Source organism: Chlamydotis macqueenii, chromosome Z, assembly GCF_036417535.1.
Source record: "Chlamydotis macqueenii isolate bChlMac1 chromosome Z, bChlMac1.mat, whole genome shotgun sequence".
Taxonomy (NCBI): Eukaryota; Metazoa; Chordata; class Aves; order Otidiformes; family Otididae; genus Chlamydotis; species Chlamydotis macqueenii.
The window spans coordinates 67,976,027-67,993,067 of record NC_141593.1 but is presented as its reverse complement, the minus strand read 5'-3'; the positions used below and the strand labels follow the sequence as shown (position 1 = coordinate 67,993,067).

General features: G+C 43.8%; 1 protein-coding gene across 2 annotated transcripts in view; it reads left to right on the top strand.

The window, feature by feature from the left end:
- Positions 1 to 1,575: 1,575 nt before the first annotated feature.
- LPAR1 (lysophosphatidic acid receptor 1) overlaps positions 1,576 to 17,041 on the top strand; it is a 75,899-nt gene continuing 60,433 nt past the window's right edge. The window contains exon 1 of one of the 2 annotated variants that reach the window (XM_086770858.1): positions 1,576 to 1,658. The gene's annotated coding sequence lies outside the window, so the exon portion shown is untranslated. Of the gene's footprint in view, positions 1,659 to 14,770; positions 14,791 to 17,041 lie in introns of those variants that run through there. The other variant, XM_086770859.1, reaches the window with a different exon arrangement.

Genomic DNA, 17,041 nt, shown 5'->3' with positions numbered 1-17,041 from the left:
GTAGCCATGTGCAGGCAGGTCCTGCCACAAAAAGCTGAGTAAAATCCAGTCTATAACGAAGTAAAAAACATATAGCCATAGAACTGGAGGAATCACTTTTTCACTCTGAAGACCTGCTTTTCAACCAGTGGGTCATGCAAGTCACCCCATTTCTGCCATCAGGGGAGGACATGTGTGCAGTCTGAGCACACTATTTCTAGCCTGCGGTTGTTGTCCAGAGTGGATGCAGCCTGTGTATAGATGCAAAACTATTTAAGACCTGTCACAGCACTTTGTGTGTGGGTTCTAAACCAGGTGTTAGAGCTTGTAACAGAACATACTTCTCGATCTCCCCTTGCAAACACTTGGTAGCTTGCTTTGGAAACAGCTGGAAGATTAAATCAAACATTTGCCAAAGTCCATGACCTGCTGAGTACTTAACAACACTTTTCAGTGCATTGAAGCTTTATCTCTGTGCTAAATCACAGTGCTAATACAAAAACAAGGTCCAGTGTTGTGCAGGGACAAAACATTTGTCTTCTTGAAATACGTGTATGTACACACACATAACCGTTTCTGATACACACACACACAAAAGCATTTGACTGCTTCCTAAAGGGAAAGAGCTCCTAACCAGCCATGACAGCAAGAGATCTGCTCACACTGATGCTGAAATAATAACAATACCTGTGATACAGCAGATATTGTCAGTAGCTCTGGAAGCCAGTGCCATCACTGGCATCACTGTTGATGGTACATAAGCAAAGATTTGACTTGAGGAGAACTATCTCTGCTGCTTTCTGGTTCTTAGGGAAAGACAAGGAGTACTTTCAAATGGGCTTGGTCTTTCATGATGGGATTTTGTACTGCGGGAGGTATTGATGGCTTGAATAGCTGTAAGTATATATATATATGTATGTATAACTCTAGAAATCTCTCTACAGAGGTGTAGAGATACCTACCCATTCCAGACACTGAACACTAAGTGCTGTGTGCCATACACTGTCTTTTCACTTGATGCATGCACATGCGAAAGTGGCCTCTAGATGCTACTGCAATCCAACCAAATCAGGCTATTTCACAGGAAAAACTGATGGGGGGGCGGGGGGAGAGAAGAAGTAATTTGAACCTGGTTTTGTATAATGAAATAACTCTTCTAAGTCTGGAAAAGTATCCAGTGTGCAACCCTGCCCCTTTCCAACTATAAGAGTTTGGTGAACCTACAGATTGATTCCTCCTGTAAGTGGGGCTCCCAAAGGGTTCTGGCTGCCGTCGGCAGGAGGTCCGGACACTTTCGTGCGAGGAGAAGTCCGGTTGCTCCAGAAACATCTGCATACCACCGCCGAGGCACCCATCGCCCCGAAACTCCTACCCCGCAGCTCTCATTCGTGGGCAGCGTTCACCACCGGCCAGGCTCTGCTGTGACGAGCAGGAGGGAACTGCCGAGCTCCGCAGCCGGGGGTAGCGGGGGGCGGGAGCGGGGTCCGGCGGGGCGGCGCGGTCCGTACCTGGGCCCCAGCCCGGCGGGGGCGGGCGGAGCGGGGGCGGAGGGAGCCCGCCCGTCCCTGCCGTCCCTCCCTCCCACCCCTCCCTCCGTGCGCGCCGGCGGCGGCGGCGCCGCGCTCCCTCCCGCCCTCCGCACCCGCGCAGCCCCGCGGAGCCCCGCGCAGCCCCTTCAGGTAAGCGCCCCGCGGAGCCGAGCACAGCGGAGCAGGGGAGTGGGGGAGGTCCGGCCGTCCCCGGCCGGCAGAAGGTGCCCGCTTCTCTTTCTCCCAGGGTCCCCGCCTTTTTTTTCCCTCCTCTTTTGGGGTGTTTTCTGCAGTTTTTCGGCCGCTGGCGCTGCCTTTGGTAGCGTAAGGAGGAGGCGCGGTTCTCCAGCGGCGGGGTCCGGGGAGGACCCGTCAGGGATGGGCTGTAATGGGCTCCTGGCTGCTCTTTCTGCTGGACTAACATCTCTGAGGTTGGCCTGGAATAAGTAATGGACACTTGTTTGATTAAGGGACACTAACAGTACTGCCATTGTTCGCTTACTGTCCTGATTTGTTCTTTCTTTTTTTTTTTTTTTCTTTTTCCGTGAAGTTTCTTTGGATTTATGTATACCAGAATAAGGCAGTGGAAAAAGTCCTAGCTGACAAAAAAAAAAAAAAAAAAGAAAAGGTTGCCACCTCTCTACTGACTTCCTCAGTCCTTCGAACGAAGAGCCTGCTAAAGTGGGATGGTGGGATGGGAGCTGCGTCCCTGTATCCGTGGTGTTCACAAAGGTAAAGGACAGGCAGAGGATGCGTGACAAGGACAGGGGCACAGAGCGTCAGGGAAAGACCGGGAGGGTGGGGAGCAGGGGGAAAGCTTTCGGACAAAAGCCGTTAGCGAACTGAAGTGAGAAGAGAGGTGGAACCAGAGGAACCAAGTTTCTTCCTCTGACTGTTTTCTGCGTGTTCTTTTTAAATCGGGAACTCCCTCAAAAAAAAAAAGCTTCTTCCTATGGAAATGTATTAAAAGTTTTCTGTGTAGCTCTATCAGAAAAGCGTTGGAATGTCAACTTTTTTTTTTTCTCATGGATTTCTCTGTGGAAACAAGCCCACACCTTTCTGATTTGTCTGTGAATAAATTAGAAGCCACTCAAATCTCCCCTTTCTTCTCTTTATTTTTTTTCCTTCTTTGCTGCAATTTCTTTGAAGATTCAAGGCAGAATAACTTGTCAGGAGCCTCTGTAGGCAACCTGTATTCCTAAAGCGTTGGGGAATTGGGGTGGCTGCAGTTTTTACTACTAAAAACTGCTGCAACTCTATCTTTTCAAAGAAAGTGTCTTGCAAGCTAAGTCAGGTTTGGTCTAAAATGAGTCACTCTCAGGTCCAAGAGTCAGGTTTCAATTTGGCAGCCAGGACTGCGTGCCATGCAGCCTCTTACTCTTGTGTGAGGATGGGGTATATTGCAGTACTAAAATAATGTTCTGGCAATTTCAGCGGCAGACTGAAGCAGTATTCTGTGTGCACAGGCGTAAGTGAAGTTCTGTCCTGCAGCTCGCTAATGCTGGCTGTAGGCGTGCCGTAAGTTTCTTTCTGAACTGATATGCGCTCGGAATTGCAAAGCAACTTGATAGGTCTGTGGTTTACTGTTGTTTTTGCTAAATATTAACTACACTAAATCAAATGCTGTCTTTCTCCAGGAAAGATTGACACTGTCTCATCCTGTGCAGTTGTACGTGAACTGTGGTTCTGGCTTTTCAGATGCAAACAACTACAAATACTGGAAATGTAATAACTCCAAACACTGGAAAACACTGTTTCATGCTCAGTATGGTGTTGTCCTTGTCATTCCCTATTACAGGTTGCACAAATTAGACCCTTGGCTGCTATAAACCTTGTTCTGAGACATTACCGGTAGTAACTGCTGGTTGGAGAGAGGAAAATACTTACTGGTGTCTTCTTTCTTTTCCTCCTCTCTTCAAAACAAATATTGAGGGTGGAAAGGTTAAACAGCTTTTGAGACAAAACACATGTGAAATTCAAAATTGAAGTAACGCTACACTGTGTACCCAGCTTTAATATGTGAACTTAACGTGTGAGTAACAGACAATCTTATCATTGTGTGCAAAGATACATGTGGCTGCATGGTTTTCATCAGTAACTCCAGAAGATTGTAACTGAAGTACAATTCCTTCTCTGCTAAGAAATGGAAGAAATAAAAATCTGTCTTCAACCTGGTCTTGTAGTGTCACATAGTGAAACCATGTGAGGAATCCAGGTGTTTTGCTCCAAAGCTGAAACTTAGGTAGGACTTATGTAGGGTGGGTTTTTACATTGCTGTGATGAGCCATTAATAACACCTTAATGAACAGTTAATTCTTTCTTAGGAGCCTCTCCGTGTTGAGGTTGCTTTGTCCAATATTCAGAGGTTTAAACAGATAGGCAGGTATTTCTTCCGACTGGCTTTGTCTTTGGGAGACTGCCACCATCTTACCTTTGGCTACCTGGCAGTTCTGTCCCTCAGCTCTAGGAGGTAAGCTGCCTCCCCCAGATCTCTGAGGAGGTGGCTTTGAGCATCTCTGAGTGACCCACCAGCACTTGCTGGGTGCTCTTACCCAGCTGTCCGTGTGGCTGCTTTATGGTACAGGCGCAGGGAGTTCTCACAGCCGCTACTTGTAGTCTTGGTGATGGTCCAAGGACACCTCGAAGAATCTGAGAGCAGGAACAGGTTGTACTGTGAGGCTGTTCTCCTTTTTGTTACCATTTCCCCCCACAAAATTGGAATTTGCTACATTTGTGAGATTTCCTCTCTTTGCTAAAGAAAAGCGCCTGTAATTTAAGGGACATTTAAATTCAGATTAAATCCATCTAAATGGATTATTTGAACTGCAACTGCTACAAGTAATACTAAGGAAAAGAAGCATACAACTGTTCTACTGAAAGGAGGATAGAGCAAACCATCTTTGATCCCTTCAGCATCTTTAATTTGTGCATCTTTAGTTCTTTATATGTAGTGTATTTCACTACTTCTTCCTTCACATTGGGTTATATTCTTTTTTTTAACCATTTAGTAGTTTGAAAAGAAAAGGAAACAAACTTTTAAAACAGTAAACAGTGTGGTTGTAAAAAAAAACAGTAAAAAACCCAGGAGTTATCTAAAGGCCACACTAATAGCTGAAAAAAAAACTGTTTGCACACTTTTTTTTTCTTTTTTTTCCCCTTCTCCTCTGTCCTTTACTTTAAGGTTGCTGTTCCTTCAGGTAATGTCCCCATTTGAAGTCTTAGAATTTAATGATAATTTGAAGGGAGACTAGTGCACACTGCTCTCCAGAAAGATCTGATCATGAGGTCCTTGAGGTGGTAATGGCTTGAACTGGTCGTGATTATGTAGCATCCCGTGTGTGGTTTTGACTTTGCTTTTCCATGCATTGCGAAGTGCTGCTGTAGAAATGTGACTCTCCTCAGAGGTGCAGCATTAGGGCTGAACTTACATGTTTCGTATTTTCCCTGAGTTTCTTTCATAGCTAACTCAGAAGCTTAAGGCTTCATCCATGGCCCATAGATGTCAATAGCAGAATCTGTATCAGCATTGATATGGATTGGGCACAAGGCTGATGTGTTGCTTTGACAGAAATACACAATTATTCCCAGGGCAGAGGAAAGCTCTATCGAGGGAATAAAAGCTGCTCTTCTTGCATTTCAGGGGACTGGAATTTTGGATTTCTGCATTTTTCTTTTGAGCTTATTTGCTTTAAAAAAGGCAGAAGCATTGCCTCTGCATTCTTGCATCTTCATTGCCTTACTGAAGCAAATGACAATGAACATCTGGAGCAGGTGTGGTGCCTTGTTTTGATTTTTAGTGAAGCTAGAGGGGAATTTTGAGAAGTGCCTGCCTTTGCATATCCAGATCTCTCCTCCTCTTATGCGTTGCTGTTCCTTGACTGCCTGACAGTCTTCCCACACACCCAAGCTGATTAACAGCACACGGGGTTTGCAATGTCTTGGTCATTGTTTGGCTGAAGGTTGCACCCTAGGATCAATTTTCATCTTTTAATGATGCCTCTTGTTCTTGAAAATGTAGTTTCTATTTGTGCAACCTTTAGCACCAGTAAGGAAAAGAGCCTGCTTAGTGCCAGTTTGGGTAGTAAATGTGTGTCCCTATCCCACATGGCAACTCCATGATGATTGCATTTCTCTAATGAGTTCTTGAAAAAGACCTTTTGAGGTGGTTTAGGCATTGCATTTCTGTATAGAGGAACAATAGCCTTGCTCGGATCAGTGCAAAGTCTCCAGAAATTCTTAACAGGCACAGCCTGGAGTAGTTTGTTAAACAGATTTTTCTCAGTCCTGCATCTCCTTCCTACTGGATCTGGCTCCTTCTCGACCCACATAATGTAGACAATTATGTTAGTGCACGTAAACGGGTGAGTGCTGGCACATTTACCCCAGGGTAAAGAAGCATTTCTTCTTAAAAAGAAAGCAGACCTTCTTCCTCTGCTTCTGGCAGAGGAAGGCAGCCACAGACTGGAGCTGGATGATGACCTGGCTGCTCTTCCCACTGGGGAGATAGGAGGGAAGCGCAGCCCCTCGCCGTTTCTCACCCGTGGGTCACAGCGTGACCTGCTGCTGAGGCGGTGGTAAATGGTGTGGGTCAGTGACATGAGAAATGCTTCCAGTTGCAAAAGTGGGAAGGCTGCATTTCTTTTGGGAGGAAACATGTTTCGGGGATACAGGTACTGTATTAGTGAGAACTGCATTATAGCTTTGTGCCAACTGGATTATTTTTATTTTAAATAACTTGAAAGACATTGGAACTGCTTCCTTTTTTTTTGCTTTCCTGTAGCATACTCTAGATAAGATTTGGAGGTGTTTTCACCTTCTATTTAAAAATACAAAGTGCCAAGTATGCAAGCCTAATATTATCTTTCTGCTTTTGCTTCTGACTGTGAATAGCAGGCAAAGATCTCCTGAAGTGGATTTTTGAAACTGCTGGAAGTGCTGAAGGGTTTGCTAGTCGTATCTGATGAACTTCAGCTCTGCGTAATACACCAGCATGAGGCTTACACACCATTTAGCCTTTTCTTTAGGAATTTACGTGCCACAGTGACCTTCTGAGCAGGGTGAATTTCACAGGCACTCTCTAGACAGTACAACCGTTTCTTTGCCAGCTAGAAAATGTATTGCATACTGCAGTGCTTGCAGGAGCAAGCAAAAAAGCATTGGAATGACATCAAAGGCAAGATCTTTCTGTACAAAATGCTGGAGATTTTTAAGAGTGGTAAGAATCTGGCAAAGAAAATGCATACTGTTTTTTCATTGTAAGCCCCTTTCCTTCCCTCCTCCCCCTCTTTTTAGGGTGTGTATGTCAAATACAAAATGGTGCCAGAACGTTATTTATGAGAGCAGTTTGCAGAGACTTCTCTTAGAAGTTCTTTGGCCATTTGAGAATGATTGCTTTCAGCCTGGGTGAAAAAATGACTGTGTAACTAGAGCAGTCCTTTCTTTTATTGTGAAGAAGTTAGCTGCAACTCAAATTTTAAAAAAAAAAAAAAAGTGTTGGATGAGTACTGAACTTTGACTGCACAGATAAACTTGTATCTTCTTTGGGTGGGTGGGTGATTATTTAAGAGCACTGAGCTGAACATGAACTCCAGCGAAGACTTACTGGCATCTGAGAAGTCAGAGATGCTGTACAGATCACATCTGTTAGGTGGTTCTGGTTGGTGTTTGCAGGAAAGGAGAAAGACTGCTAACCCCTCAGGAGGAAATAACTGTGTACCTTGCAAGCCCGGTAAATGGTGTTTTGTGTGTTGCAGTGGGGCATCACTAAAGGCTCTGTAGCCACCGGATTTCACTAGGTGTTTAGTCATGGATAGTGCGATCTGCTTTTGACCCATTGTGGACGTCAAATTCGCGGGACAGTACCCTGAAGGCTTTGAGCTGCTGCCGGTGATGGAGTGAAGGAACTGGGGCGGTGTTAGGTGGCTGCAGTGTGTGAGGGGCAACGTACCTTCCCCTTCCCATCCCCAGCCAGGCTGCCAGTTTCACTGGGGTGCTGTTGAGGAAAAAAAAGCCCAGATTTGCTGCTCACTTCCGAATCAGCTTCGCTGGTGGCAAGTAACATGGAAGGACTGACCCTGGCCTTGGGGACACTGCCAGTGCAGCTGTCACTCTTATCTTCAGCTCTTAGGGCTGTAGACCAGTGGGTGGTGAGCGCCTCTGCTCTCCTGCTGCTCTGGGGGAAGGAGAGGCAAATTGTCTGGCAGTGGTGCCAACTACAGCTGCTGGCCCTTGGCTGAAGGCAGGAGACCTCGGTGGAGGCCTGTAGGTTGACATCTCAAGCCAACGGCTGTGCCGGGAGGAGATAATTTCGCATTGGGAGGGACTGTGACAGCAGTTATTGTGGTCGAGACATGGTATTCCTTCTGTTCCTGTGCCTGCAGCAGGTGCTCACTGACTTTCCTGGTGGGATCCATTTTCTTATGGTTACTGTGTTCTTTCCTGTTCTTACTGTGCAGCTGTGATGTAACTTCTTGGGTCCTAACATGTTTAAGATTTCCTTGTTATTTTACTAAGCATTTTCACTGTTACTTGTAACCAAATACAAAGTAGTAGCAAAGGTTGGGGGGAGCTGTGTTTTCTTTTCTATGCAGAGATTTCCGAGCGCTTTCATTGATGCTCCAAGTACAAGTACAAGTACAAGTAAATCATGCACTTTTTGCACAGTTGCTGTTTCTGTGTCTATTGTGACAGGTATGTCTTCTGTGATTCCCTGTAGAGACTGGGTCAGTAGTTTTACAAGATGTGTGCAGTCCTGAGATGAGCTGCAGTGAAAAGGTGTTGCTTTGATGTGGTAATGAAGCTGTAACAAAGGATATACAGGGGCAATTTGGCTACTTTGCCTCAGGTTGTGCTTATGGGATTAAACTTTGCAGTACATTTCGGTAGTTGCCTGCTAGTTTTGACCATATAAAACTAATTATTGAAATACAAAACCGTTTGGGAAATTGCTAGGGGAATGTGCGATAGACCAGAATAGATTCAGACTGATGACTATAAGCCTGGTAATCCCAAAGGAGAGTGCTGCAGAATAAATTCTGTATTAATAGTGTGTTGCATGTCATGGACTATCGCACTTGGAAGATGTCTTTGCAAATGTGCACACAGCTCTGCTGAAGTGTCTGATTGGCAAATGGGTTTGTGCTGAGAATGCCCCCAGGCACTCCAGTCTTGTCAGGAGGGACCAGCCAAGGTACTAACAGCATGCTGTCCTATATGCCTCGGTAACACCTAGGATGTGCTGGGAGTCACATCTGAGCATGTGTTTACCATCTGCATAATTGTTAGATTCAGTTGAGGAGCAAAGCCTCAGCTTTCGGTGAAGGATTCTTGGGGCGTTCGGTTGTTTCGATCCACGTGTCCCCTCATGTACCACTTCGCTCTTGCAGACACAAGGCCAGTGCCCCAACAGGGTCACTGCTCCCTCATTCCTCTTGTCAAGGAAATGGGATTCACCAATTGTTTTCCTGAGATGTTGCAGTGGGGTAACCAACTTCAGGCAGATTAATGTCAGAATAGGTATCTGATGTTCAGGGAATACCATCCTGAATATGACATGTTGTACTTGAAAGTTACCATTATAAATGCCTATCGAGTTCAGTGGTCTTTCCTTTCACTTGCTGTCCCTCCCAAAATACTGGAGATGTGGAGGACAATGCTGTGCAGGTGAGCCAGGGTGCCTTTGACCTGCCCGGAGCACAGTTTCTGTGCGGGGCTTTGAGAGCTGTCCTGATGCGGCTGGCAATGCATCACGTTCATTTTGCTCCTCCTAAATCTTTGGATGAAACCGATAAAAACTTTCCCACAGAGTGGGGCATTTCCTCGTACAGAAGCCTTGCAAACTAGAGAAGATTTTTACAAATTTGTCTATTTGCTTCCCTCATCCTTCAGCTTCTTGTTTATAGCAGTTGCAGTGTCCTGTTTCAAATGCCCCATGCAAGTGAAACTTGAAGCTGACTGAGAGTTCAGGGTATTACTGTGATCAAAGCAATTCTGATGATTAGTCAATAGACTTAAAACAGGTCTCTAGAATTAGTGCAATTTTGCAAATAGTTGATAGGAATAGCATAGCTTAGTGCCTGGTTCTCCAAGAAGTATAGGAGGTTTCTGTTCCCTGTCCTAGCTTGCTTAAGTTTCACATGCAAAAGCATCCTAAGAGGTTCAGCCTAGGAAAAAAAAAAACTACAGGGAGAGATGTGCAAGCTGATGACAATACGATGACAGGGGGAATTACATGATTGTAGAACACATAAATGCCTTAAAACTAATACGCCTGAACAAACGCTCCTGCCATGGTCCTGCATATTTCTGTCCTCGGAGTCTCCTCCACAAAGTTTCTTACAAACAGAAGCCAGTTGCCCAGATTTTAATGACAAAGTGCTGTTTGAGAGACTTGTTTACTGCTTTTTCAGTTCTCCCCTCTAAATTTTTCTTAATACGCCATGAAGATTCTGTGAAGGGACTCTCGGTATGGTTATTGTGGGAAAGCAGTTGCTTTTTCCTTCAGCAGAGTGAAACAAAACTGCGGGAAAGGCTTTGGCTTGGAAGCCACGCCCTGCTGCTTCGTCCTTCAGCTTTGGTAGGCACGTTGAAGAGGAGGGAGAGAAAATACTGACTTTACTAGAAGCTACCAAGGTGAGGTGATGCTTCTTGATTGGTCGCAAACCTGAAGGTGAAGCTGCTGTGCATCTGCCTCCTGTAATGATGCCAGAAGTCATTCCGTGCACCATATCTCCCCCTGCCCACTGCACCTGAGGTTTGGTTAACTTCCCACTCGAGACCCCGCAGCAGGGACTCTTGCTGGTATAAGCTGCGTCTCCACTAGAGGGGGGTGCCAGTATAACTATACTGGGAAACTTTGAGGATGCCATTAGTGACACTGCTTTACTCTTCCCGGCTGGCAGTGCTGCCTGTTGGGTTAAGTGGAGCATCCTTGGAAGGAGGCTGCTGTGGGACTGGAGGCGGACAGGACCCAGCCGTGGCCTTATGCAGCAGGCATTGGGTTTCTCCAAAACAGCGTCGGTTCTGCCAGTGTGCCATGACAGTGCTTGTATAAGGTTGGCCAACCTAGGAGAGGCTGCTCAGGAGCAGGAGAGACCAAAAATCAGACCCAGCATGCCTAAGTGGGCTTTGTCAGGGGTCACAAGAGCTCTGCATGGGCCTTTAGCTTTGGTGTCGTGGACACAGCTGGTTGGTTGTGATTGTGGGATGCTGAAAAATTCTGGTTTGTGGGTGGATTTCAGTACATTCTCCTTTTGTGGCCTGGATCCCTTGGACTTCTTAGTTTATTTGTATAGTTGCACAAAAAGAGTCTTAGTGGTTCCCAAGTAATGCATTACGGCTTATGCTTTTGTTACAAACTCTCTTAAGGAGGCTTTGAAGTACATGTGTGTGTTTAATGTCTGTACCCATGCTAATGGGCACTGAGTTCCAAGGGGAGAGTTTGAGGCAAACTACTATTTAGTTTTATTTTTCTCTTTTTCTTTAAGAATAATCCATTGCTATTCAATTGCACTTTTCTTCAATAGGATTGTTTTTTTCTCCTTTCTTGCTCTTTAAAAGATGTGCAAAAGGAGTGTATCTGAGAAGTAGTGAGACAGACTAGGTGATGCTTGGACATGAACTTTTCTGTCATTGTATGTGTTAGGAGATTTTTTTTTCCTGTTGCTCTGCATTTACACTGACTCCATTCTGCCTCCTGGCTTTTCATTTTCCTCTTGCATTCTTCATATCTCCTAAATATTCTGATTGAAATATTTGCTGTTTCTTTTGGGCAGTATGTGTGCTGAGGACCTAGTCAGAGAAATTGAGTAATCACTGAAGTATGGTGTGAATTTACAACAACCTACTTAATTCATGTGACCTCTTGTATGCACTAGAAGCTTGTCTGCTGAGCACAACTCAGAGATAATCCATGTAAATTCTTAAAGTGAATTAGTCAAGCTGCATGCTAATCATCTGTGTTTACCTGCTTATTCAGATAGGCAGCAGCCTAAGTTGTGCTAAACTTTACTTGATAATTGAGAGGGGAAGGGTCGGAGGAAAAGGTGACGAAATCTTGGTGTTTTCTTCACCTGTCTCCTTTCAGGGCGTATTTCAGAACTGCTTTGTGTTTATAGATCTTGAATTCATGGAATGATCAGCATGAGCTACCTGAGGCCAAAACCCAGTCCTCTGCTGCAGCTCTATACTAAGCATCCCGGACAGCTGCTGCTGCTCCCAGGACGTTCTGAGGAGCGTATTACTTCCTAATCACCCCTAAAAGTTGTTCCTCAAAAACCCCAACTGGTTGAGCTGTGATGCTGTAGAGGGTGGGGAATATGGTCCAGACTGTGGGGATAAGGAAGCCATTTTAATCTCTGCCAAGAAACTAGTAGCCACCCCTGATTTTACAGCATAGACTCACAAATTCTGGATGTGTTGTCCCAAGCACACCAGACTCACTTGGTGGGCAAGAAGCAATTACCTTTCATTTGTCAACATTAGGATTTTTGTTGTCTTGAGCTACTGGGTTTGCTCCCCCTCCATCATGGGAAGATCAAAGGTAAGCTCTTTTTTCTGGGTCACTGCTGTCCATCAGATAAGTTTGTTTGTGGCCTTGGGAAAAAGCAGTGACGTGAGAATAGGGAATTTAAACCCTGTCATTAAGATAATTCTTTCTTATTATCAAATCTAAATTCTTTCAAACTTCATTCAGCTTAACTATGCAAAATACAGCACTGCAGAAATTGCCTGGAGAACAGTCAGTTGAACTGATGCAGATGTTACAAAAATATTTCTGAAGCAGCATGACTGTTATTTCTAGTTTAAAGGGTTAATAAACAGTTACTGTGTCTGCATTGGTGCTGGCCTGAACCATGTCAGGCTGATGCCTTGCAGTCTTTAATGTACTTTTTTGTGGGGGGTGGTTGGCAAATTTCTATTTCAGATAAACTTAATTAAACTCCTGTTTGTGCACCATTGATCGGGGTCCCTGTAGATCTATATTAGGATGGTACATCTGTAATTTGGGGTTTGGGGTTTGGCATGCTTAATTGTGGACTTCCTTGGCTTCAGCATTTCCAGATTATTGTATTCTGTGGTGGTTCATTCTGCCTAAAGATTGAACATCTGTTGTGTGGATGCAGGGGGAAAAAAAAAAAGTATTTGCTTTAGTAGTGGCCCCCCTCAAAGTTGTTTAGAGAATTGTGGCATTCTGTTATCATCCAGATGTTTTTTATCCAGTGAAAAGGATATTGCCTGAACATTTAAATAGAAACTTGCTTCAGAAGAATGCCAGCATACTACTACTATTCTGAGTTTTAAACAAAAAGTGGATCCTGTCAGGTAGCGTTAGGAAATGAAGTCTCTGTTGCTGATCCATGGAAGTGTTGAATTGTATAATTTTGTTTTTTTTTTTTCTTGGAAATAAATACTGCATGTCTGTTTCTAAGTTGCTGAGAAGGTAAGTTCTTGCTGCTTTTCCCGCTGAAAAGTGATCACTGGAGGAAAGCATCCTGGTATCTTATATGGTGATATATACCTTGATACAAGTTACTTTGCCTACTATTGTCTTCTTTAATGATACTGATTAGTAAGCAAAATAGTGATGAGAATGCACTAGGAGTTAAATTCTCTCAACTACCTGTGTGAGGCAGTGCTTCCTACTTGACTACGTGTTGTGAAAACTGCTTCTTGCAACCCCAGAGATCAGAATAATTTTAATGAGCAGCTCCTTGCTTGTTGTTTTATTTATAATGGAGGAGGACAAAAGCAAGCACCATACTGTCTTCTTTTACACACACACATGCATGCACAATGCTGGCAACAGCTACAGATGCATCTTAAATGTTGAGCTATCCATAGTGACTTTGGACTTTTCTCCCTGTTAGTTAACTTCTTCAAATTTAACGTCTGTCAGTAGAAGTAAACCATTTTAAAAGAGTTTCAGAAACTGTTTTGAAATGGCTTATTTTAGAAGTATTCGGTACTTTAGAAGTCATTACGATGAAAGTGCAGATTATGAAAACATTGTCATATGACAGCAGTATCCTTCTTGTTCTGCTATGAGAGACCATCCATATTGTAGTGAGTTGTATACACAAGCCTGAGCAGATTTGTGTTATTTTCCAGCAGTCAGTGTCTAGCTCTATTTTTCCTCTTTATTTTCTGGTGGATCTTTCTTGAAGTTTAGAGTTGTGAGATAATGTTGAAATTACGTGATGACATGAATTATTATTCCAGAGTCTTCCTAGTTCACATTGCTTTTACTTGAAACAGAGAAATTAGAAATTCACTTTCATGGATATCTTACTGTTCCAGCACTCACTAATTCAAAAAACCCAGTGGAGCTGCTGCTGGACTTGTTTCTTGAAGCTGGCGCTGCAGGTTAGTACAGATGCCTTAAAGTAATTTCTATGTGTCTGTGTGTGTTTGCTTCAGTTATTTTATCTTATGCCAACTTGATCATTCTGTTGAAGAAGCTTCTAATATGTCTGAAGAAATATGCATGTACCAGCCAGCATCCCTTGCAGTAAGGCAGATACTCGCTCGTTCCCCAAAGTGAGAGTGGGAAGAGGTTCTCCATCCTTGCTGAGTGGCAAAGCCATGATTGTCTCTAAGCAATCCTTAACAAGCAAACATTAATAGAGGTCATTAGGAGAAGCTACATTCCCAATAGATAATGGCTGCAATAAGTCTGCAGGTTCTGGAGGCTAAGGGGAAGGCAGCCTGATGTGTTGGCTTTAAAGGGGGAACTACAGGAAAATGAGAAAACTGCAGAATTTTGTTGACTTTTCAGACAAAGCTCAGAAGAACCTTTTCAGAGAAGTAGGAGGCTTCAAGAGAACATTATGTATCATTTTGGATTTCAAAAACAGCAAGAAAATGCTGCCCAAGAGGTGGGCATGGAATAGGTACAATATGGAAATAATTAGGAATGGTGATTTACCAAGTGAGAGAATTGCACTGAATGGTGCAAACTGACCTAGGTCAGGGACGTACAGAAAGGATTCTTAAAAAGGACAACTACACAAACTAAATGGCAGTTTTGTCTGATGGTAAATAAGATTTCAAGTCCCTCAATTTATAGAAGGGAGAAAAAGTATCGTGTTTAGTAGGGAAAAGGAGCATGATTTAGTTGTGGAGAGCACAGTAGTGGCACTTTTAGCAAAAATGCTGAAATTTTAATAGAAAACTATGAGTGCCTCTTGTTTTTTTTTTCTTTTTTTTTTTAAATCTTGTCTGACCAGTATGCAGAGAAATGTGGTGTGCTGCTGCATGCCTTGTGGATTAGCGTGCTGCTGATGTGAGTCCAGTTTGTACCGTAATTGACAGTACTTTGGGCAAGTGTGTTCATAATTTCACGTTACAATGCCATACACTATGGGTTTGTCTTTTCAAAATGTGTTTTCTGTTTATTAGTAAAATGTGTCATTTTCTTTGATAGCAGAAGTCAGAATAGTGAAGATACAAATCCCCTAGAATATCCTGAGGGAAAGGAGTTAATTGTTTTGGACACAGAATACTAGAAAGGCCAAGAAAAATCTCTTTTATTTTTAATCAGATACAGTAATGTTTAGTTTCCTGCCTTCATGATGGGATGTTTATGTGCCTTAGAAAAGACCTTTTAAGTGAGTGTCTTGCTACCACTGACACAGAGGAGAGATGTTTGTTATTTTCCCTTCAAAATGTTCTTGGTCATTTCCATTAGTCTGTACAGAAGTGTCACAGTGGACCAAATGAGAATCCATTCTGCTTCCATCAACGCTGTAACATCCTCTCCTCAAATAGCTTTTGCCATGAGTAACCTACAACGGGAAATTGTGTGGCTATGTGTTGCAGAAAGAATGGTGTTGGGGCTTTCTGACTTCAGCAGGGTTGGACCTGTGGCAAATGCTTGGGGAAGCAGGAGTCCTCCTGCCTTCCTTGCCTTCCATTGAGGTCATCATCAAAATGCAATTGAACTTCATGGGCACAGGATCAGACTCTTGGTTTGCCAGAAGAAATGAAAAAAAAAACAACCCAACAAAACCTTAAAAACCAAAAAACAACTCCAAGACAAAAACAACTCCAGAAAGAATGAACAGCTTGTAGTTTTGCAAATAATCCACTCACTGAAGAGCCTTCATGGTGGCCACAGTAAAACATCTGAAGGTCCTTCTGGGGATAAACATTTGAGTAGGTAAAGGAGAAAGGCAGACATGCATAGGTTAATTACAGATGCTTGAACTGCCTGCCCTTTGGTGGAACCCAGTGCATAACTGTGGCCAGTCTGCTTTTGTCATCCTCTAAAGGGGTACGAGGCATGATGACGGGCAAAACAGAGTGGCATATGGAAAAGATTTCCCTTCAAGATAAATGCTTCAGGCTAGTGTGCTGTCTACTGAATTTTTTTTTTGCATTGAAAATCTGTGAATAGAGGGTTTTATATATATTCAGATTGATCTTCTGCCTTTTGGGAAGGATGGGCAGGGCCTCTGATGTTACCCTATTGGGATGACAGGGAAGTTGTCTCTCCTGACCCATGTGAAAGCAGAAAGCAAGAAGGCCAACAGCATCTAGGAACAGCGTGGCCAGCAGGAGTAGGGAAGTGATTGTGCCCCTGTACTCAGCACTGGTGAGGCCGCACCTCGAATGCTGTGTGCAGTTTTGTGCCCCTCACTACAAGAAGGTCATGGAGGTGCTGAAGCGCATCCACGGAAGGGCAACAAAGCTGGACAAGGGTCTGGAGAGCAAGTCTTATGAGGAATGGCTGAGGGAACTGGGATTGTTTAGTCAGGAGAAGAGGAGGCTCATTGCTCTCTACAACTACCTGAAAGGAGGTTGTAGGCAGGCAGGTGTTGGTCTCTTCTCCCAAATAACTTCTGATAGGACAAGAGGAAATGGTCTCAAGTTGTGGCAGGGGAGGTTTAGTTTGGATATTAGGGAACACTTCTTTGCTGGAAGAGTGGTCAGGCACTGGGTCAGGCTGCCCAAGGAAGTGGTGGAGTCACCATCCCTGGAGGTGTTAAAAAAATGTGTAGACGTGGCACTCTGGGACATGGTTTAGTAGGCATGGTGGTGTTAGGCTGATGGTTGGACTTGATGATCTTAGAGGTCTTTTCCAACTGTAATGATTCTATAAGGAGCAGTTTCACACAACACTGCTTCTTCAGAGTTCATGAAGCTTGGGTGAGGAGGCTCCACCTGAGACCTCTTTGCTGAACTCCTTGCAGACTGTGTTCTGTCTTAGGAAGATTTAGCAGCAGTCTTGTAGTACTCATATTATTAATTATTGAGGCTAGAACAATTACTTCTCCCTGATGAGCCACAGAGCTCCTATTCAAAAGGTTTGACTGATGTCATCTTTTTTTTTTTTTTTTTTGAAGCATAGGCTGAGCTGTGCATGCAAACCATGTAGATCCAAGATCCTCTGATTATTGTGTTGTGGAAGAGTCCTACTAAATGCAAGGGCAATTAAAAAGATTTCCATTGAAATAATTTTCTTTCTAGCCTCAGATTACCACTGAAAACTTCATGTTTTTCCCTTACATAAGGAAGGCTAACAGCTGTACTGC